Here is a 24,137-nt window from a genome sequence, read left to right as displayed (position 1 = left end):
AAATACAAATCAAATATGTTGTGTTTCAAGCATTGTACTTAGGGAAGCTGGGTTTCAGTTCACCATTTATCCCTAAAGCTCAGTGGGTCGGTCACACTCTTTCAGTCCAACCTCCTCCTCAGGATTGTTACGATGATAAAATGGTGTTTGGGGAGAGGGAGAAATGCCCTGGGCTCCTTGGGTTAGGCAAAGAATAGAAATGTAATAAACAAAAAAATACTTCTGCCAAGAGACAGTCTTTACCTCTGGTTTGTCAGCTTGGGATTATGTCCCAGAAATGGATTAATTAAAATGAAAACGTCAATGCACACAGAGAAAATGAGCCCCTGTGTGCTTGTAACTAAGTGGCCATTTATTGTGCTGATCTCACGCCATGCCAGCTGAGGTTGCTGTCACTGATACAACTAATAAATGGGCTGGCTGTGATGAGCACATGGTAATGCACATCCATAATAATCGCCCCAGCCTCTTTCTTTCTTTGATGTAGAGCTGAGAGGAACACAGCTTTTACACACACACACACACACACACACACACACAACATCCTGAACACATACATGTTCATGTAATTCTGAGTGCACGTTATCTCAACTTGGTGAGGAAAAATTCTCTGAATGATCTTCCAGTACATGTGTTAAGGACTGGGATAGCAGCAAAATTCATTTAGTCCTTTTGCTGGATTTTCGGATTCTGTTTCATATGGCAATTTGTTTCAGCTTTCAAAACCTGAAGGGGAAAAAAAGGAATGTAGCAGTTTAGTACAAGCAACACCAAAACTATCACACACACTCCTATACAAACACCATGGCAAAGTCTCCATGCAGTCATTCACCAGGTGAAGCTTTTTCCTTTTTAAAAAATAATTTTTATTCATTTTAAAACATATTAATTGTCATACATTCCACAAAATTTCACATCTTATACAGTCTTTTGGACTTCCATCAGCACCTCTGATGATCCCCCATTTTTATGATTTCTTCTGCATTTCTTAATTTCATATTGCCTTTAGTTATCTTAACTAACATCTTCCTTTTCATCCAATTATGCAACAATTCAAATTATTCACCTCACAAAACTTCCTGCAAATCTACAAATGTAATCTGATCATCACAATTACTTTTCAAATAGTCCATAAATTTACGCCAATCTTCTGTGAATCTCTGGTCCCACCGGTTTCAAATTCTTCCCGTTAGTTTATCCAATTCTGCATAGTCCATCAATTTCATCCTCCAATCTTCTTTCGTCAGTAATTCTTCTTGCCTCCATTTTTGTGCCAATATAGTCTTGCTGCCGCAGGTGAAGCTTTTTCGTATCATTGCGCCTGCACGCTTGGAAGACTTTACTTGCGGCATTTCTGAATGTCAGGCAGCTCTCAGAAGCACAGGACCCCTGCCAGAAAAAATTTTGACAGCCCTACTAACAACATCCTGGCTTAGAGCAGGGGCCACATGCAGCCTTCCAGGGCTCTCTACCTGGCTGTCAGAACTGTTTCTAGACCCTACCGAAGCCCACTCCCCACTGGTCCTGCTTCGCAGCCTCCTAGACTGTGTTTGCCTGGCTGGAATGTGTCCTTCGACTCCAATAATACTTCTTCCTACATTCACTGCTCCACCCAGTTTTGTCCCTGCCAACAGAGGCATGTGGCCCTCAGAAAATTACCCAAAATGGGATATGGCCTCTGACTGAAAATGGCTCCCCACTTTGGATATACTTCGAAGTCATGCTCATTGCTGAAACTAATTTTATTTTGTGCTTTTATATTTTGTATTTTGATTTTGTTCTGTGAACCGCCCCGAGACCTCTGCATATAGGGCGGTATATAAATTCAAAAAATAATAATAATTTCTGAGTGATCACAGTCGTGCAAGGACATATGCAGTCATTCTCCCGACACTCCTTAGAGAGGCTGTGCTCACAGCAGCCGAAATTCAACAAGTGCAGCTTTTTATTCATTTTGTTTAAGGTATTTATATACCACTTAATTACCAAAGTTTTCTATATGAGGGAAAGCTATACCGGTTGGATTTCTGCTTGTCATGGGACTGTTATAAGCACACAGGTTCCACAAGGGGGAGAGGGTAGGAAACTCCCCCCCTCACTGTGCTTGGGACCTTGGCTTTGGTGAATTGCAAACGTCACCTTGCCAACAAAGGTCTGTATAGTTAAAGCTATGGTTTTCCCAGTAGTGATGTATGGAAGTGAGAGCTGGACCATAAAGAAGGATGATCGCTGAAGAATCGATGCTTTTGAATTATGGTGCTGGAGGACTGCAAGAAGATCAAACCTATCCATTCTGAAGGAAATCAGCCCTGAGTGCTCACTGGAAGGACAGATCCTGAGTGCTTACTGGAAGGACAGATCCTGAAGCTGAGACTCCAATGCTCCAATACTTTGGCCACCTCATGAGAAGAGAAGACTCCCTGGAAAAGACCCTGATGTTGGGAAAGATGGAGGGCACAAGGAGAAGGGGATGACAGAGGACGAGATGGTTGGACAGTGTTCTCGACCAAACTGCGGGAGGCAGTGGAACAGAAGTGCCTGGCGTGCTCTGGTCCATGGGGTCACGAAGAGTCGGACACGACTAAATGACTAAACAACAACAACAAATGCAAGGCATTTACAGAATTTAACTCCTGGTACACAAATGCACAAATGCACGAAATACAGATTCCACTTTTAATATTACGTTGTACTGTATCTGAAAGTAAGTGGGCCATTGCTTTGGAAGAGCAGGCCACCGCCAGCCAGCCTCTCAGGGGCCACAGCACTTCCCCCACTGCTTCTCAATCTACTTTCAGTTCCTCACACTTTTGTCATTTCAGCAGCATTAAGGACTTTGTGCACACTCCCATCTATTCTCCATCCAGTACACTTCCATGTTAGCCATATCTAGCCTGCATCTATCCTGTCCTTTTATGAAATACCGTGCTTTAAATTGCCCCCCCCCAGAAGACTGCTTCAATTCTAATTGAGAAAAAGGGGCATACCCACACCATCACTCCCATCACCATCGTATGACTTTCCCCAAAGAATCCTCTGTATTAAGGATGCTGGGAACTGTAGCTCTGTGAAGGGGGAAAAGAAGATTTCCCAGGATTCTTTGGGGGTAAGTCAGGTGCTCTAAAGGTACGGGATAAATGTGCCCATGCCCAAGGTGCTAGCTGCATTTAAAACTGGTAATGTGTACACAGCCTAAGTCGCGGCTATTCCTTTTTGCTTCCACAGACCCATGCCTTAGAAGCATAGGGCTATCCCATTTCCAGGGTCAGGGAACCAGTGAAGGGGTCACATTCCCTTCTGGGAAAAAGTGGGCACAGCAGTGAATGTAAATTTTGCTTTTGTACAGTAGGTATGTTTTTGCACATCGTTTCCTCCACTGAAATCATGCACCTTTGCAGCTAAGGAAATGTCACTCCCCAGTTCCTTTGCCTAAAGCAGGGGACAGCAAACTTTTTTCGCAGTCCACAGTCCTTCAGACTATGTGGCGGGCCGGACTATATTTTGGGGAAAAAAAGAAGAATGAATTCCTATGCCCCACAAATAACCCAGAGATGCATTTTAAATAAAAGCACATATTCTACTTTTGTAGAAACACCAGGCAGGCCCCACAAATAACCCAGAGATGCATTTTAAATAAAAGCACACATTCTACTCATGTAAAAACACGCTGATTCCCAGACCATCTGCGGGCCGGATTGAGAAGGTGATTGTGCTGGATCCAGCCCCCAGGCCTTAGTTTGCCTACCCATGGCCTCAGGGGCGCCGACTTATAAAAAATATTGGGGGGGCCCATACCGGGGTCCTGCCGCTGGTTCGCTCGGGTAGCCGGGAGAACGCAGTTCGAGGTGGCGGTGTTGGGGAGAGACCCTCGCTCAGGGCGCCACTAGACTTGGCGGCCGGCGGCCTATCTGGGGGGTTTTGGAGCGTATTTCGGCGGAGCGATTGGGGAGGAGGGGGCTTGTTGCCGGATTCTTCAGCTGAGCCGGAGATCCGCTGCTGGGGGTCCCTGGGCCGAGTTGTGAGCACGGCCTGCTGAAGGGAGATCCAGCCGATTGCACGACGGGGACGGCCGGGGCTCTCCGGCTAGGGCGCGCGGCTGGCTGGCTGGCGAGGGAGCAGGTGGGGAGGAGGCGGGGGTCCTCACTCTCTTAGGAAACGCACCCGCGCGCCCGATTGCCACGAAGTCCGAAGGGTGCGTGTGTGGAATTAAAAAGCAAAAACGAGATACGGGCAGGCAAAGAGTTTTCTGCAAGAGGATGGAGGGCAGGTTGAAGAGAAAATCACTCAGGATGAGACAGTCAAATCAGCCATGATAAAATGGGCTCAGGATATTGGGTATAACATCATGTTTGAGGACTGGGAAAGGTTATGGACCACCGGAATGAAATTCACGGCATGTAATGCCTTGAAGGAAAATATTATGAAAATGATTTATAGGTGGTACATGACCCCAGTCAAGCTTGCAAAAATATATCACCTGTCTGATAATAAATGTTGGAAATGTAAGGAGGCTGAAGGGACATTCTTTCACCTCTGGTGGACTTGTCCAAAAGTGAAGGCCTTCTGGGAAATGATCTATAATGAGTTAAAAAAGGTATTTAAGTATACCTTTCCCAAGAAACCAGAGGCCTTCCTCTTGGGCATTGTTGGCCAGAAAGTGTTAAAGAAGGATAGAACTTTCTTTATGTATGCAACTACAGCAGCAAGAATACTTATCGCAAAATATTGGAAGACACAAGATTTGCCCACACTGGAAGAGTGGCAGACGCAATTGATGGACTACATGGAACTGGCTGAAATGACTGGCAGAATCCGAGATTTGGGAGAAGAAACAACGGAAGAGGACTGGGAAAAATTTAAGGACTATTTACAAAAACAATATAAGTTGTATGAATGTTAAAAATTTACACGATTCGGAAACTATAGCTTCAGCAATTAGATTTGGGAAACAGGAAATTATATTTTAAGTAAGAAAAGGTCAAAATCTAAGGTAATACTATGTTTAATTTAAGATATAAGTAACTGATGAAAAGTATGTTAAATTTAGAGGTATAGTATTTGAAAAGTACAAAATAAGGTACGAAACAAGGTAATAATTTGCTGATATCTTTATTATAAAGAATGCAGGGTAAGGGAGATGCGAGGAAGTCCAGTTAGTTATATAAAAAATGTGTTGAATGGTTGGTTTTCTTTTCTTCTTTTTCTTTTTTTCTTTTTCTTGTTCTTTTACTTTTTTCTTCAGTGTATGTTTCTAACTTTGTATTTGAAACCTTAATAAAATATTTATAAAAAAAGAAGAAGAGAAAATCCTTTCGCTTTTCTGGGGCTCAGGGAAGTCTCAGAGCCGGAGGTTGGGGAAGGGACCCCCTTTGCTCTGCCCTCTTCTCCCGTCTTAGATTTGCATGGGGGTCCCCGCCCAAGCTTGCCTGGCCACCGGGCCACACAAGGGCCGCGCTCTACGCGGCACACCTTGCTAGCCGCGCAGCTGTCCTCCGCGGCTGTGGAGCGGCCCTGCGCCGGTGCCCAGCCCCTCTGGGCGCCCGCTGCGCTGCCAATGACAAGCGGGCGACGTCGCGGGCGGGGAAGGCGTCGCTTTCTTTCCCGATCCTTCATCCTCCCAGTCTTCCAGCCCTTTTTTGGGTTGGAAGCTCGTCTCGTTCGCCCTTCTCCTTTCTTCACCCTGCGCGCAATTTTCCTCCCTCGTCTCCCTCCCCATTTCTCCTTCCTTCCTGACTGACTGACTGACGGGCTTGGGCTCGGGCTCAGGCTCGGGCTCCGGGTCGGGCTCAGGCTCGGGCTCGGGCTCCGGGTCGGGCTCAGGCTCGGGCTCGGGCTCGGGCAGCCACAGCGTCGGCGGTGTTGGCGATCGGCGGCGCGGGGGGATGGCCCTCCCGGGGGAGCCGGCGCTGCTCAATGGGGTTGCCAAGGAGACAGGCCGGCCGCCCTCCTCCCCCGGCCCGGCGCCCCCCGCCGCGCCGGTGCCCGTTATCGAGCTGGTGCGCGCCGGGCGCCCTATAAAAGCCGCGGACGCGCCCACCGCCGCCCGAGATTATTGGGGGGGCTGAGCCCCCCCAAACGAATTTTTGAGGGGGCTCGGGCCCCCTCAAGCCCCATGGAGTCGGCGCCTATGCATGGCCTAGAGCTTCACCTTTGTGCAACTCACAAGTCCTAGGGCGGGGGTCGGCAACCTGCGGCTCCAGAGCCGCATGCGGCTCTTTAAAGCCTTTGCTGCGGCTCCGGGGCGGTGGCGAGGGGAGGAGGCGAGGGGCGGAGGCGAGGGGCGGAGGTGACCAGCCTGCCGCCCGGCGGGCGGGGCGCCGTAAAGCAGAGCGCCCCCCTCGCCAGGCAGACATCCGCAGCGTGGGAAGCCTTGCCGGAGGTCCCGGCAAGGCTTCCCACGCTGCGGATAGCAGCCTGCTGCCCAGTGGGCGGGGCGCCCTAAATCAGAGCGCCCCCCTCGCCAGGCAGACATCCGCAGCGTGGGGAGCCTTGCCGGAGGTCCCGGCAAGGCTCCCCACGCTGCGGATAGCAGCCTGCCGCCCGGCGGGCGGGGCGCCCTAAATCAGAGCGCCCCCCTCGCCAGGCAGACATCCGCAGCGTGGGGAGCCTTGCCGGAGGTCCCGGCAAGGCTCCCCACGCTGCGGATAGCAGCCTGCCGCCCGGCGGGCGGGGCGCCCTAAATCAGAGCGCCCCCCTCGCCAGGCAGACATCCGCAGCGTGGGGAGCCTTGCCGGAGGTCCCGGCAAGGCTTCCCACGCTGCGGATAGCCGCCTGCCCCCCGGCGGGCGGGGCGCCCTAAATCAGAGCGCCCCCCTCGCCAGGCAGACATCCACAGCATGGGGAGCCTTGCCGGACTTCCTGGCAAGGCTCCCCACGCTGCGGATAGCAGCCTGCCGCCCGGCGGGCGGGGCGCCCTAAATCAGAGCGCCCCCCTCGCCAGGCAGACATCCGCAGCGTGGGGAGCCTTGCCGGAGGTCCCGGCAAGGCTCCCCACGCTGCGGATAGCAGCCTGCCGCCCGGCGGGCGGGGCGCCCTAAATCAGAGCGCCCCCCTCGCCAGGCAGACATCCGCAGCGTGGGGAGCCTTGCCGGAGGTCCCGGCAAGGCTTCCCACGCTGCGGATAGCCGCCTGCCCCCCGGCGGGCGGGGCGCCCTAAATCAGAGCGCCCCCCTCGCCAGGCAGACATCCACAGCATGGGGAGCCTTGCCGGACTTCCTGGCAAGGCTCCCCACGCTGCGGATAGCAGCCTGCCGCCCGGCGGGCGGGGCGCCCTAAATCAGAGCGCCCCCCTCGCCAGGCAGACATCCGCAGCGTGGGGAGCCTTGCCGGAGGTCCCGGCAAGGCTTCCCACGCTGCGGATAGCAGCCTGCCGCCCGGCGGGCGGGGCGCCCTAAATCAGAGCGCCCCCCTCGCCAGGCAGACATCCACAGCATGGGGAGCCTTGCCGGACTTCCCGGCAAGGCTCCCCACGCTGCGGATAGCAGCCTGCCGCCCGGCGGGCGGGGCGCCCTAAATCAGAGCGCCCCCCTCGCCAGGCAGACATCCGCAGCATGGGGAGCCTTGCCGGAGGTCCCGGCAAGGCTTCCCACGCTGCGGATAGCAGCCTGCCGCCCCGCAGGCATCGGCCAGCCCCACAAGCTCGGGGGACAGCAGGGAGGCGCAGCGCCGCCATCACGCTGTTCCTCGACCTGGTTCGGTTTCCCCGACCTGCTTTTGGGGGGGAAATAAAGGGAAATTTTTTTCCCTTTATTTCCCTCCAAAAAAACTAGGTGCGTCCTATGGGACGGAGCGTCCTATGGGGCGAAAAATACGGTATTTTTATAATGACGAATGCCTCATTATTAATTATTATTTACATCAGGCACTGATTATGATTTATGGTACACTGGGGCCCTGATTAATTTTCTATGGCATTTTGGGGCATTGATTATTGGGCATAGCAAGTCGCGGTCGCGTGGAATTTGTGCTTTGTGACCGTTTGAAGTGGGGTTTTTTTCTTGGGAGGCTGGGTGGCACGAAGAGAGGGATTATTTTTATAATGACGAGGATGACATTGGGCCCTCATTATTAATTATTATTTACATCAGGCACTGATTATGATTTATGGTTCACTGGGGCCCTGGTTAATTTTCTTTGGCATTTTGTAGCATTGATTATGCAGTCGCGGTCGCGTGGAATTCCACGTGGAGTTAGTTGCCTGAAGCCCCTTTTTAGTTGCTTGAAGCCCCTTTTCAAACTTAAGCAGGTGAAAGTTTGGTGAATTGCTGCCAAGGAGTGTGGTGGAGTCTCCTTCTTTGGAGGTCTTTAAGCAGAGGCTTGACAACCATATCTCAGGAGTGCTCTGATGGTGTTTCCTGCTTGGCAGGGGGTTGGACTCGATGGCCCTTGTGGTCTCTTCCACATATGTATGTGAGCAGGTCTTCTCCAACATGAACTATATTAAAAACAAGCACTGATCACGCCTCACAGATGACAGCTTGCAAGCCTGTGTGAAAATGAAGGTGACGTCTTACAGCCCTGATGTGCAGACACTGAGCACTGAGGTTCAGGAGCAAAAGTCCCATTAACCTGGTTACCTGGTTGTAAATTAAATATTTTAATTAGCTATTAATTTGTCCTTTTTTCTTGAGATTGACAGCTGACTGCACGATCCTGTATATATAGCATTAAGGCCAGAAACAATATATGTAGTGTTATATTTGTTTTAAATGTTGCAATGTTTTTGCGGCTCCCAGTTGTTGTTGTTTTTTCGGAAACGGGTCCAAGTGGCTCTTTTTGTCTTAAAGGTTGCAGACCCCTGTCCTAGGGAAAGAGGAACGGTGAACTATAGCCCATCTTAAGGCTTGTGAAGCCTGGAATCATCTGCACTCTTCATTTGTCACTGATGCTTGCAGATCTTCTAACCCACCCGCAGCTACGTCTCATGGAAGCTTAAAAACGCTTTGCTAAATCGGAAATGAATTTCAAACTGCCAATGTAAAGGCAGTATATTATGCATGTCCAAAACGGAGTGACACTGAGGTGCGATGCAGACACTGCAGAAGAAAACAAAATGGGGTAAGGCGATCGATATTATACATTTGCTGCAATGTAAGTAGCATATGCTGAAAGTCTGCTTGTCTGTAGTGCTTCTTCAGATGGTGCTAATTCTACTTTCAAGCAGATTGCTTGAATCTCTTGCCCTTAAGAGTCACACAATCTGCTGGTAAAACCTGCCCCCTAGTGGAAAGAACCAAACAATGCACTGAAGAGCAAACAAATAAGAGTAAGTGACCATTAAGCCTGAACTCTGAGTCTACAACAGTATTCTTTCCAGAGGGGTAGCTGCGCTAGTCTCTTCATTGTATTTGTACAGCGATCACTGCGGTTATCCCGTGCCATCCAAGGCTTCTGATAAGCACTCCTGTCGTCTGAGAACAGAAAGCCAGAAGACTTCTGTTTGTGCAACAGGATTCCCCCCCTTCCCTCCCCATGCCCTAAAATCAACCTTGGGGGGTTGCAACTGAGAACCCCAAGAACAGCATGTGGTGTATGGGAGTATGGGGGATATTTCCATCTGGCAAGTTTCTTGCACAGGTGGAACAATTGGAAGAGCACAATTTGGAATTTCTCCCATTGCATTTCTCAGATGCCTTATACTTAGAAAGTCTAAAGGTGGCTTATAAAAAAAAAAAAAACCACACAGAATTTTAAACTCAAGTTGTTAACGGAGAAATCTGAGGGCTCCCTTGGACAAAAAACAAGGACACCAGCCAGGAATACCAGAGCAAAACAGCAGCCAGTAGGCTGTTTATTGAAGACTGTTGCAACAGGACTCCCATCTGCCACCAGGTGAAACAAAATGGAAGCCCCGTACAAAAGAGAACCCAAACTTTTATTGGCTGCTAACCTAGCAGTTCGAAAGCAGGTCAAGTGCAAGTAGATAAATAGGTACCGCTCCAGCGGGAAGGTAAACAGCATTTCCGTGCGCTGCTCCGGTTCACCAGAAGCGGCTTAGTCATGCTGGCCACATGACCCGGAAGCTGTCTGTGGACAAACGCCGGCTCCCTTGGCCTATAAAACGAGGTGAGCGCCACAACCCAAGAGTCGTCCGCGACTGGACCTAATGGTCAGGGGTACCTTTACCTTTTTACTAACCCCCATGTTACACCCCCCCAAACTACATCACTAATACATCATGGTTACATAATGAAAGGGGAGTTCTGGTGGCAGTAATCTGAGCATCCTGGACCCTGCCCCATTCCTCCTCTTGCCCTCCACCAAACACCCATCAAGTGAAACAAAATAGATATTTACATTTCCCTGTTTCCCAGCCAAGTTAATCACACCCTTTTGTCTTCATCTGGGTTTTTTTATTTCTGGAAGGCTACCTGTCTGGCACTCAGGTATCAAGATGCCAGGGATTATCACTCAGGCAGAAGGGCTGCTGAGTAGCTGAGCTCACATGTCTATATGAATTTCTGAAGTTTTCCCAGTGAGCCAGTACATAGATACATTTATCAGTGAATTGTTACATTTGGTATTGTGCAGCAGAGGTCCCTTTAATACACTGGAAGAAACTGTGATGAAATGTTTTGTGGGGACAAATCACAAAAGTCACAAAAGTAATTGTGCTGATTTTGGTAGTGGGGTGCATGTGCATGATATCTGCTGGAGGGGCAACATCCCAACCTATACATAAATTCCTGCAACAAAGTCAACACAGGAACAGTACAATATCTTTTAAAAGCACCCCACTATACTGTAATATATCCATCCACCAGCTGGCCAATAATGCACAACAGAAAAAAGTAGCTTATGAAACACGGCAGATACCATTAAATGTCTGGGAGGAGAGAAAGGTCTTAATATGACCTCCAATAATAGGTTCAATGCCAAGCTGGCCTCACTGGGGAGAACATTGCAGAGACAGGAGGCCACCACTGAAAAGACTCTCTTTTCTCATTGCTGCCCACTCAACATCTCTTAGAGGGACAGTAATGTATCCAGGAGAATCCCCAAGCTATGAACCTGTTCCTTCAGGAGAGGTACAGCTACAGCTTGTCCACTTTCGAGCATTGCTTGATAACCTTCATTTCCCCCATTCAAATAAGAGTCGTTCACACCCACATGTATTTGAATCTGTATGTAAGTAGCAGCATTGGTCTGTCCCCTTCAAACCAGTGGATGTTCTTTTTTGCGTTTGTCACTGCCTTCTTTTTTTTTAAAAGAAATTTTTATTGGTTTTACAAAGTTTTAATAGACACAAACAAACAAACAAACAAACAAACAAACATGTATAATTTCATATCCTTTTTTTCCTTAAACCTTACTTCGTCGACTTCCCCATACCTCCCCTTTCTACATCCCAATTTCCAAAATTATTTCAGCAAATCCTAACAAAATTTAATTTTATCAATTTTTTCCCTTATTCTTTTCTTTTACTTAATCTTTTACAGCTGTAACCCCCATTTTTCCCTAAAACCTTGACATTTTAACATTCATTAATTTTACAATGTTTCTTAAGATAAATTTTGAATTTCTTCCAATCTTCTTCCGCCGTCTCTTTCCCCTGATCATGGATTCTGCCAGTCATTTCAGCCAGTCCCATATAGTCTATCACCTTCATCTGCCATTCTTCCAGAGTGGGTAGATCTTGAGTCTTCCAATGCTTTGCGATAAGTACTCTTGCTGCTGTGGTAGCGTACATAAAAAAAATTCTATCCTTCTTTGGCACCAATTGGCCGACTATGCCCAAGAGAAAGGCCTCTGGTTTCTTAGGGAAAGTACATTTAAGTACCTTTTTCATTTCATTATATATCATTTCCCAGAAAGCCTTAATCTTCGGGCACGTCCACCAAAGGTGGTAAAAGGTACCTTCAGTTTCTTTACATTTCCAACACTTATTATCAGACAAATGATAAATTTTTGCTAGCTTGACTGGGGTCATGTACCACCTATAAATCATTTTCATAATATTTTCCTTTAAGGCATTACATGCCGTAAATTTCAAACCGGTGGTCCACAACTGTTCCCAGTCAGCAAACATAATGTTATGACCAATGTCCTGTGCCCACTTAATCATAGCTGATTTAACTGTTTCATCTTGTGAATTCCATTTCAGCAACAAGTTATACATTCTAGACAAGTTCTTAGCATTGGGTTCTAACAATTCTGTTTCTAATTTTGATTTCTCCACCTGGAAGCGTCACTGCCTTCTAATCTGTTGATTCTATCATGCCAATTAAGTACCAACAGGGCATGAGCACAGAAAACCGCACACACACCATGCTTAAAAAAGATATATCCTTGGCCAAGAAGTATGCAAAAACACAGGCAATTGTAAATTAGCTATCGCATTTTTTTCTGGTTTTGTGCAAATCTGTGCACTCTATATACCGGTATACCTATAGCTAAATTTCCAATGCACCCTTACTAGCATGCTGGAATGGAAAAGAATTGAAAGCAATTGTAAATTCTCAGCACACACTTTTTAGGTGGCAGTCCATCTGGTGAAGAATTTTATTTTAATGTTGTTTACCTTTGCAGTTTTCTGCTTTTGTCCAAATCTGAGGGGTGTTTGTGTGTGTGTGTGTGTGTGTGTGTAGGAACTTACCCCATGTTCAAAAACTTCCCATAGTTACAAGCACAGTCAGAAAAGAAATAAAATCCCTGGTAAATAAAGGAGCATGGAATGGGGAGCAGCAGAAAGTGATGACTTATGCATCCACACTAAAAACAATTCATCTGCAACCTGAAGTGGAAGGACTAGAGCATGATTTCCCCCAATTTATCCACGCAAAATCCAGGTAAACCCGGATTTACAGGGAGAAAGCATAGAGATGGTTGTTGTTTGAGGTCAATGTCATGCGGACCAAGCAAATTGAATAGGAGAAGAAACACATATTAAACTGTGTGGACAAGCCTGCCATCAGGGACTAGTTAACACCATAAATAGAGGGTGGGTGGATGATCTAGTTAGGATTCTTGCATTGCAGAAATGCAATGCATTGCATTGTTGGGCTAGATTATCCTCAGGCTCCCTTCTTATTCTATGATATCTCTGTCTTGTGCCTGGAAGGTGCAGCTTTGACTGTGGTGCATAAGGGGGTTGGCACTCAGAAGATCTGATTAACAATATGTACAGAGCTTTTGAAAACAAGGACAGGCGTTGGAAAATAAAAGCTAAGAGCTCAGTCCCTATGTCTTCTGATCCGAGATATTTCAGTTGGCTGCTGGACTTTTGGAAACATTGAAGTGCCACGTTGCATTCATTTTATTGTTCAGGGGAGGCCCTAGGCTGCAATATACACCCTTATCTGCTGGGAGTAAGTAGTACTGAACTCATGGGATTTACTTCTAAGTAGTCAGGCATAGGACTGCAGTGTTAAAGAATATCAGAGATTTGATAGGTGCTTTGCTTGTTTAAACAGTCGCATGGGGGGACTGAAGTTGGGGGAACACTTTGCTAGTATCTTGTTATTTGCAAAAGGTTCGCCCCCGCACGCTCGCTTCTTTTTAAGTATATAAATTGAAGACTGGTTATTCCAATGCTTTTTACTCTTTCCTTCATTACTTATGCAGAATCAGAGATTTAAAAAAAAGAGGCAGGAAGGAAATATCTCTGAAGCAAGAAATTAACAAAAGGGGCGAGCAAGTAATCTGTACGTCTATACGAACGAAGAAAGAATGCACATACAGTACTCAAGCCACAAAGAGACAGGTTGCCAGGCTGAACGAGAAAGACCATCTACAGTGTGGAAACAAAAGTTTGTAGAGCGCCCGGATAGCTCAGTCGGTAGAGCATCAGACTTTTAATCTGAGGGTCCAGGGTTCAAGTCCCTGTTCGGGCGAGTACGATTTTTAATAGAAAATGGCAAATAATAATTCTATCAAACTGCAAAAAGGCGGTTTTAATAGCAAAAATTAAGTTATAGGGTTCCTTTGCAATATGTCTCGGGGTTTTCTTTTTAATGCACGTTAGAAGAGTAGCTTCTCGCCATCAGGTAGTCTCTAGCATAACAGCGAAAAAGACTATTCAAGGGAAATCGGATTGCAGAAAGTAGTAAGAACACTAAAACAGAAAATTTAATGACGCTTTTTTTTAATTAAAAAAACCGGAATCCGCCCGAACAGGGACTTGAACCCTGGACCCTCAGATTAAAAGTCTGATGCTCTACCGACTGAGCTATCCGGGCTCCGTGCTGAGCTTCTCCACTGCGGCGCTAGAGAAAGCAAAGCTCATCGAGAGCGCGTAATGTGCTAATTACCCCCATTGCCCTGTGATAACCAATCAGAGCAACGGAGGTTGGTTATTTCCCCCGTAAAATAAATCCTGCCCCCATTTCCGCCTGCCAGCCCCCGTTTCGGGAAACAGCGTATCAGTTTTGCATTGATAAAAACACCCACAAACAGCTGCCCACGGTATATTAATTTGCACAGCGGCTCAGGGTTATTCTATGCACACTGCCTGGCAGGGAGCAAAACAAATAAATAAGTCAGTATTTGCGCAGGCGCAGCCTAGGGACCTCGGTTTGCAGCATGCATGCAAGAACTGCTGCAGCAGCTCCCCTGGTTTTGCTTTCCTAGCGGGCGATGGAAAGGGCTCCCTTGGAGCCCATAAAGACAAAAAGGTTCCCCAGTTGGCAAAGAGACGCGCAGAAAGCCAACGTTCCACGCGAGCCTCCACTTCCGGATCTGGAGGGAAGCCGCCATGTGCGGGGCAGCAGTGAACGAATCCCCCTTGCTCCCCAGTCCCGCTCCGTCAAACTGGGCAGGGTTAGAGACCTTCCTTTCGCCCGAGTCGTTTGCAGTAACCAGCAGCTCGAGGCCCCGAAGGTTATTTTGCTCACCTCATGGATCTGCCTCATTGTTTGTTGGTGGCAAGCTTGCAATGCGGTAGGGGCAACCTTGTGGCATCTCATACAACATGAACACATTTTCTTATGCCATTAATGAGCTGCTGTGGGCTAGAGCCCATTTCAAAAGCCAGCGACATATATTACCCCCCTTGATGCACCTTTGCAGTGTTGTAAACAAAATCTGGTCTTGTTCCCTTATGGGTTACACAAGTCCTTTGTAGGTTCTCCATCGGTAGGAGAAAATAACAGAGGCCAACCAGAGAATATTGAGAAGCAAAGCAGATAGTAAGCCTGATCTTTATTAACGCTGTTGCAACAGGGTGCTCCCCTCACACGCAGGAGAGAGGAGGAGGACCCAGAACAAAGGTGTGCCTCCCCTTATATAGACATTTTGAAATTCCCCACCCTGGAGCTCAAGACCACACTCTGATACATCATACCTACATCACAGAAAAGGCGGTTTACAACAGAAATCTGAGTGCTTTGTTTATCTCCTGTCTGCCAGATTATCTGATAATGCCTTATCTGATTGCCTTTCATGGTAGTCTTGACATTCCTTTGAGATGGTAATCACTTAATTCCTGAGACAATGGGAAGGCTCCCTCACCACCTCCCTCCTTGCAGAGAAACATTTGGTCAGTTTGAGAGTCAAAATGGTTTCAGGACTGTATTCCTGTGCTGCTCCAGACATGTGGTTTATATATTTATGTACGTGTTTGCTTGGTACATTTATGAACATTTATTATATATCTAAGTCCTTAAAATTCTTATAATAGCAGCTTGGGTCTAGGTCTTAGCTGGATCTGGGGTGCACCGCATATATATAAATCTGTTATGTGTGTGTGTGTGTGTCTGTGTGTGTGTCTGTGTGTGTATACACACACACACACACACACACACACACACACACATTTTGCCAGTAACATTGTGACTAGGTCTAAATTCCATGGCTTCAACATTGGCCTATTCCCACCCACCCCTGCATTGCATTGCTGGCTATAGAATCCAACCCCCAGCAGGTATTGGCTGGGGCGGAAGGGAGTTGTAGTCCAATTCTGACTCTTTCAGTCACCTCAAATATTTCTCTACAAGGTCGAAGGAAATGCAGAAACCTCCCCATTGTCTCTGTCCTCATGGGTCCTGCCTTGGGGACACATTTAAGGTGTGAGTTAGATGAGCCTGTGACCTGGCTCAGGAATTAGGTATTATCATTACAAAAGAATGGCCAGGCTCCCCAGGTGGTCCGGTCAAGTGACCACTGGCAGGTAACCTGGCAGACAGGGTAAAAACAGTGCACTCAGATTTCTGTTGTAAACCACCTTTTCTGTGATGTAGGTATGACGTATCTGTCAGGAGCTTGTCCTACACTTGAGTAGGACCCTGGCAGAGACACATTCCCAACTGGCATGTTCCCTCCCTCCTGGTTGATTGTTCGGGAGCTTCAAAAGCTTTCTTCAGCCCGAGCATCACAGCGACCGATGCCAACAGACATCGGCACACTTAGGGATCCGCAGAGTCTTCGCAGCTTGCGTAACAGACCTCAGTAACTCAGCATTTTGGCTAATCTACTTTATTTATATATAAACACACATGGAGCACTGCAACATGGCTCCCTCTCTCTCTAGCATCAGACAGCAAAGAGAACAAAGGACAATAGTCCCACTTCACAGAACACAGTAACACAAACATCCTGTCTCCGTCACTTCTCACTCTGTGGAGTCAGAACATATACCATCATGTGATAGACAAAAATCCCATGACTGCAACCATGGAGCAGGAATTATAACATCCTCCCCCAATTTATGCACTGTGTTGCAGTCATCAGTGTAACTGCAACAACCATACAGATGTCATACACACAGTATACCCGTGTATCACCCGTTCCACCCTTGGAACTACCTGCAACTAAATTAGCCTTGGGCCTTACCATCTTGCACTTCTGACTAGTCTTGGCGTCATAACCCTTCTGACTATCAGGAAATTTCACACCTGGCTTTGTTGGGACTCAAACTCTAGCCTTGTTCCTCTCTGAGGAATCAGTGATGGCACACACGGCCTCTGGACGTGGTCCAGCTTCCTTCTTCAAGGAAACAGGATCTACCCTTACAGCCTTTGGGCGTGGTTTCCCATCCCTTGAGGGCAAACCCTGTACCCCTTTCAAGGTTTCAAGACCTGTGTTGAGCCACTAACCACAGCTAAATCTGCAACAGCTGTGTTAGCAAACTCCTGAGCATACCTGGTGGGCATTTCACCCTTTGTAGCTTCTCCTGATCTGCGCATCTGGCGCATCTCCTCCACCGTATCAGTGGAACTCACCTCAGTGCGCCTGCTGTTTATAAGAGCAACAGACTTAGTATCTAAGTCTTCAGCAATGGGGTAGCATACACACATTCCTCCCCCCCCCACTCTGCTCTGCACTCAACATCCCCAGTGAGTAAAATCAGCTTGGTATGAGGCTTTAGTACTCTGTACAAGCCTCCATACCACAGGAAGAATCTATGCTCCCTGCCTTGTGACGTCTCAACCCACATGTCAGATCCATTCATTGGCATCCTGGCTTTTTCCTGGTTTGCCTTGTCACTGCCATCATCACCAATAGGGTGCCTTTGCAAGGTACCCATATTGCCTCCCCCTTTTGCTTTGTCCTGAGCACTGGTACACCTGACCATCTTCGTGTCAGTCACCAGCAATCGGGGAGCTTCATGCTTACAACCTGCATGAAAAACATGGTTAACAGACAAAACATTACGTGTCTCTTGAACCATTCCACCATCCCGTGTTTACATTATAACATAGCAAGAACAAACCATTTACACAATAAACATCACAATGTAAAATGTTGCTTTCGCTCTTCTGGATGGTTGCGTTCTGTTTGTTGCCATAAACAGAACAGCCACGCTTCATCACCTGGGCTTCTCGACCTGGAATGAAAAACACGTTAGACATCACAACGTTATAGCTTTTCAGTTCCACAGTCCAGTGCTATGCACCTCCAAGGAATCTCCACTCGACTGGTGGATTGAATCCTTCTGTGGCGTACAGTGGTGCCCCGCAAGACGAATGCCTCGCAAGACGGAAAACCCGCTAGACAAAAGGGTTTTCCGTTTTTGAGCTGCTTCGCAAGACGAATTTCCCTATGGGCTTGCTTCGCAAGACGAAAACGTCTTGCGAGTGTTCTGATTTTTTTTCGCTTCCCCCCCTTTTTCTAAGCCGCTAATAGCCTTTTAGCCGCTAATCCGCTAAGCCTTTAATAGCCGCTAATCCGCTAATAGCGCTAATCCGCTAATAGGGTTGCTTCGCAAGACGAAAAAACCGCTAGACGAAGAGACTCGCGGAACGGATTATTTTCGTCTTGCGAGGCACCACTGTACACGTGGTGAACCAGTTCCATCTTCCACAAAGGTGTGCCTTCGCCTTGGAATCTAGCACAAAAGATTCCTGCATTTGTGTCCTGGAACAGCTGGTCACCAACTCTGTGTTGAAGCTCTGCATCTCTGGCCTTGCTTCATGTCGCCTGTCGGAAATGCTGCAAACCTTCCTGACTTTTGGAATCTGTCCAAACTTCTCACAGGAACAAACTTTCCACTGCTTCAACCTCAGCAGCGCCACCTGCTGGTTGCAGTGATGGTTGGGATGACATCACAATCAGTTCCCCTTTTCCTTCTGTTCTGGAGAGTCCTCTCCTGGAACAGGACACAATGCAATTTTCCTCCAAAACACCTCCAAACACGACTGGAGCCCCTAGCTTCAGGAACCATTGCCTCCCACATCATGTGGGCATCGGAGAGGGCAAAGCCCAGCCCTCCGAACTTTTCTGGCATCCTAGATAGCCTGTCGCCATCTTGGAATGTCCAAGTGTGTCGCAGATGAAATTCCTGCCGAACATACACTATGGCTGTTGGCATCAGACACAGCATCAAACTGCTTTTGTAGCTTCGGGAACAAAATCACTGCTCCCCCACATTCCCAAACTCGCAGGGAATGCACGAGAAGAATTCTATCTTCTCAAAGTTCATGCCTGCTACTTCAACGCGGCATCAGGGGAAACTGCTCCCTCCTCCATAGCTGATGTTCCACATACAGCTATTGTCCTGGCAAAGCTTGCTGCTGCGCGAATCCAGCTTCATAAGCATCGGGGTATGTCCTCCCTTCTGTAGCACATAAATCAAGGCTACTTTCCCAGCAAAGACCTGACGCATCAGGCATTCCCTCTATGTAACTCAGGGACTTGAGATTCATTCCTGTTCATTTTCTGTCCCAGAGATTAAATGGAGTCAGGAACACTCAGAAGCAGTAATAAATCAAAGCTTCTCTGTGTGAGCTGCTTTGGCAGCTGCACAAACAGTCCGGCCTGACTACTTTCGCTTTTAGGCACAGGCTTTACTCACTGTCTGTCTCCTCGCAGCTTTTCTCCCTCCCGTCTCTGAAGAGGCTTGCTTCACACTGCCAGTTTAGGAGACCCCCAACCGGGACAAAAGCAGCCCCCAGTCCTTCCTCTGCTGGCACTGGGTCTGTGGCCTCAATCCCTGGGCCCATAACCGTTGTATCTGGGGGTTGGTCTTGGGTTACACCCCTTCTGTGATGTATGTATGATGTTTCTGGGGGTGTTCTTGGACTCCAGGGTGGGAAATTAAAGATTTTCTATATAAGAGCTTGCACACATGGCTCAGGGTTCTCCTCCTCTCTCCTGCATGCGGGGGAGCACCCTGTTGTAATAGTTAATAAAGATCAGGTTTACTAGCTGCTTTGCTTCTCAATATTCCCTGGTTGGTCTCTGTTATTTTCTCCTACTAATAGAGAACCTACAAAAGCACTCGGAGAAGAGAAGACTCCCTGGAAAAGAAGAGAAGACTTCCCTGATGCTGGGAAAGATGGAGGGCACAAGGAGAAGGGGGCGAGAGAGGACGAGATGGTTGGACAGTGTTCTCGAAGCTACCAACATGAGTCTGACCAAACTGCGGGAGGCAGTGGAAGACAGGAGTGCCTGGCGTTCTCTGGTCCATGGGGTCACGAAGAGTCGGACACGACTAAACGACTAAACAACAACAACAAAAGCACTCTATATGGGCTCTTGGGTACCCCATAAGGGAAAAGGTGCAGTTTTTTTTACTTACACCAATTCAAAGTTACAAAACTTTTCAAATAAAAATAAAAATTAACACGTGCCTAATTTTGAGGCTCTCTTTGAGATTGAGGCTGCAGATGAAGTGAGCCTCCTGACGCCCCACTCTAGCTGGCCCTAATTGCAGGTTAGGGGGCGATGCTAAAAGATAATTTACTTAGATAATTTATTTAATTTAGATAATTTACCCTGCAATGTAATCCGCTGTTAACATTGCAAAATGTTAACTTCATCTCACACAATTATAGAGGTCCCATGTACATAAACTCTCCCCGTTCAAATGAACCCCAAAAGCTAGGTGTTGCTTATCTACACTGTAACTGTTAAAGGAATTCAACAGCGCCACCGTGTCTAGGAAACAGGTTCAGCTATGCAAAACCAGCAATATTCCAATTCAAAAGGGAAACATTCAATTCCTTTTTGAAATAACCTGAAAAATAATAATGCAACAATGATAAAGTTTACACACAAAGTTTATTTCACTCATGTCACAGTGTGGGAAAAGGTGGGGAGGGAAGGTTACAAGAAGTGGTGATCTGTCAGATCACATGCAAATTCACGAACTAGTTGGCTATCTCATGCAAATCTCTTCACTGTAAAGGGAAATAATTGTAGAACAATGCAAGACTATTGTTCCTGTTATCTTTTTGCAAAGGAACACCTGGGATGTACTGATAAACTCATGACCTGTAAAAACCTTACATGTGGTGCCTCCCCTTCAGTGACACTGGCCTGACATTTTCTAGGTGCACAGCTATAGACCACCCAAATCAACGGGTATAAATTGAACCTTTTTTTTGTTCAGGTTCTCTCTCCTTCCTGTGAGTTGAGAGTGGGGACCCTGTTGCAGCAGTATTTCTAATAAATACCTGGCTTAGCAGCCGCCTTGCTCAGAATTACTCAGTTAGCATCTCTCGCTTCTTCCTAACCGACAGAGGAGCCTCCCGGGAACTCTGGACGCTGGTTGGACTTCCCAGCCAGCTTTTCCCGGGTTAATTTTTTAAACAAAGTCAGGTGGGGTTGGGACTACACCGGATTCCCAGTCCAAAGTCTCCCGTGCAGAAGAAGCCAGTCTAACTGAAATCGCCTCCTCCCAGACTAAACGCGGAGCATATTTCCGTGGGGAAGCCTCGTGCTCCACTGGTTTACATACAGCCAATATCGCGCTTTTAAAGATTCAGAGACTGAACCCAATTTTCCCACTTGGGAGTAAGATCCGAATTGGGCGCGGGGGAAACACCCCAATCAGGGGACACCTGTTTCGGCCGCGTGTGAACGAGAGGCAGCTGCTGCCAATCACCTGCAGCAATTACACCCCGCGCGTGGGCAGCCCGCCTCGTGCGACGAAGCAAGCTCCTCTTGCAGGTGAGCATCTCTCTCCTTATATCTGTGGCTTCCACTCTACCCGCCCGCCATTCCGCTCTAGCCTTTGTTTCCCTTTAACCTCTATGGTGTAGTGCGTGACTTGGCGGGAGACTCTCTGTAAGCTGTTCCCGCGTGTCGCTGGTCCCGCCATAGGCACGTGGGCGCTGGCCTATCCCTGCGGCCTGGGCGGAAGTGCGCGGGTATCCATGTTGAGAGGCTGGGCGGAAACCGAGGCCTGCTGCCTTCCCGCCCTTGCTAAGATGGAGGCGACGAGCCGCCGGGGTTGTTAAGCGCCCCGTCCTCCCCACCCCGCTCCGCCCCCCGTAATTAGCCGGGAGTTGCTGGGCGTCGTGGAGCGGCCTTAGGGTGAGTTCCGGAGGAGGCGGTGAGGGACCCGAGAGGTTCGCGGCTTCTCCGTAGAGGGCGAACGGTGGCCGGATGCCGAACAGCTCCGGGGGGGGGCTCCAAGTTCCCCTCAGCGAAAGGAACTTTTAGGGAAAAGGCGGGTCGGTGGCGGGGCTGAGGCGGGGAAGCGCAGGAGGGGGAAAGCCGCGGGGAGGGGACGGGGGTTGCCGACTTTTTGGACCGGCCGCTTCGAGAGCCCCCTTGACCTGGGATGTACAGAAAAGCCCTTGTGGTAAAAAGCGTTGTCCGTCGACTTGCGCCCACGGTTGCGTGTTTTTACACGCTAATATAGGGAACGGTTGCTAGCGGGGGTGTGGGGGGAAGCAAGGGCAGGCAGGCTGCTCCTCTCCCTCATCTTCCCTGCTCAGTTGGCAACTGTGGCACCTGGAGTCATTGCGGGCGCAAATGTTAGTCTTGGGAGGTTGGAAGTGGCGTGTTGCGAGGGGGGCCGTGAAGAAGCTGCTCTGGACACCAAGCATTTACGAGACGCTCTGTTTTCCTTGGCGTAGAAGAGTCTTCTTCTTTGGCCATCATTCCTAGCTGAGTAAGATTGTGTTCCATAGTCTCCAGTTCCAGGCTGTGGGAGAAGGCACCGCTTGCTAGGCTTTGGAGAGGGGAGGTCCCTGCTGGATCAATAGCACTTGGGCATTATGGGACTTTTGACTGCCTTTTTCTTTCGTGTAAGGAGGGGAGAACACAGGGGAGGGTCATCATCATTACAGCATTAACTTGTCCGAAAAGCAAAATTAAAGCAAGTATATTTTTTTTAAAGGACTGGCATTTGCACACATGCTTAGCTCTTGTTTTGACGTTTCTCATGTTTAAACTCGCCAAGTTCAGGCACATTGCTTTTTTTTTTATTTAAAGGAAGGGTATCTTTCATCTGTCTTCCATGCACTTGTGCTTTGTGTAAGCACCCCATCACTAAGGGCGTTGTCTAAAGTATCTTTCTTTGCTCCCCTCCCCAGCAACTTTTGAAATTACTTTTTTGAGTTTGTTTATAACTAATCCGGAGCTGGCTCTGACATCGTGGAAAAATGGTTGGAGAACGTGTTAAATATTTTAGAGGGAAAGTTTAAAAATAAGGGAGTGCGCAGGTCCTTACATCATTCAGTGCGCCCGTCATTTTTACGTAAGACGCTGAAATGAAAGTTGCCGAATGACAGCCGGCATTTGCTGCTTAGTTGTCCTGCCTAGCCATTTTAAGTAAAGCTTAGAAACAAGGAAGTGATTTTTAAGAGGTTAGTAATGCATTGGAAAGTGAACAATAAGTAGACAGCAATGTATGCTCATCATTGTGCGGCAATCTCAATTCTAGGAGTGCCTGTCTTTATATAACCGAAACGGCACCTTCGATACACAAGCTGGAGATATTACCAGGCTTGAGGGAATGCTCAAGGTTCCCAGAAATAATAAAAAAAAACATATTTAGGAAAACAAGGACCCTAAGGTTTGGAAAACTCAACAGCCCAGTGAGTTCTTGGCATCCTCCATTGCAACAGAATACTAACTGACTGTTGGGGATGGGTGGAAGGCAAATAGAAAGTAGTATCCTGAACAGGCGCATTCTCACTGCATCACTTGTTTATTTTAAGTCCCCAAACAGTTCACGGGGGACTGATCATTTTCTGTGATCTCAGAATTCTGGATGACTGTTATAGCATGTGGGATAGTATTTCTACACATTTTTCTGTGTCATCTTAAAGGGCATAAATGAATGCTTGTAGAATCAGAATTGTAGAATTAGAAGATATCCCAAGGGTCATCTCGTCCAACCCTAACCCCCTGCAATACTTGATAATACCAGCTTGCAACAAAGTGTTTTTGCCCCCTCTCCCAAATATTGTTATAGCTGCTTATCTCATGGCAATTTACAACCATTGGGCACAAAAATAAGTGATAAGATCCTAGGGGATACTTACATGACCAAAACTAAGACCACCTTATTACTCTTTTTTCAGTTGGTGACAACTTAAAAAACCTACAGGTACACTTACCAGTCAAGTATAAATAAAGCTATTATGAATGAAAAGCCTGCAACTCATTTATTAGACCTTAATGGGGTATTTATCTGAAATAGCTTCTTCAAAGTGAAGTCCCAAGTAATCTTTACTCTTCTGACCCTTTGAACCCAAAGAAAACCAAGTCCCCTAGGACATGCTCAGGCAAGTCCTGAAACAGTGAATGTGTTCAGATGAGTCACTTGAACAGCGGAGTCATTCAACTAGTATGTACTGGAAATTCTACCTGTTATAAGGAAAAAACTGCTTCTTTTCCCTTATGGGTTCTCTATCGGTAGGAGAAAATAACAGAGACTAACCAGAGAATATTGAGAAGCAAAGCAGCTAGTCAGCCTGATCTTTATTAAAGCTGTTGCAACAGTGTGCTCCCCCCCCCCCACAGGA

General features: G+C 47.6%; 1 protein-coding gene across 2 annotated transcripts in view; it reads left to right on the top strand.

The window, feature by feature from the left end:
• The first annotated feature begins 21,536 nt into the window (after nt 1–21,536).
• The window catches only part of MDM4 (MDM4 regulator of p53), a 31,154-nt gene continuing 28,553 nt past the window's right edge, over nt 21,537–24,137 (top strand). For both annotated transcript variants that reach the window (XM_081194586.1, XM_081194585.1), the window contains exon 1: nt 21,537–21,693. The gene's annotated coding sequence lies outside the window, so the exon portion shown is untranslated. The remainder of the gene's footprint in view (nt 21,694–24,137) is intronic.

This window comes from Podarcis bocagei, assembly GCF_964188305.1.
Source record: "Podarcis bocagei genome assembly, chromosome: 5".
Classification (NCBI taxonomy): domain Eukaryota; kingdom Metazoa; phylum Chordata; class Lepidosauria; order Squamata; family Lacertidae; genus Podarcis; species Podarcis bocagei.
The sequence above is the reverse complement of the archived record's forward strand: the minus strand, read 5'-3'. Positions and strand labels throughout refer to the sequence as shown.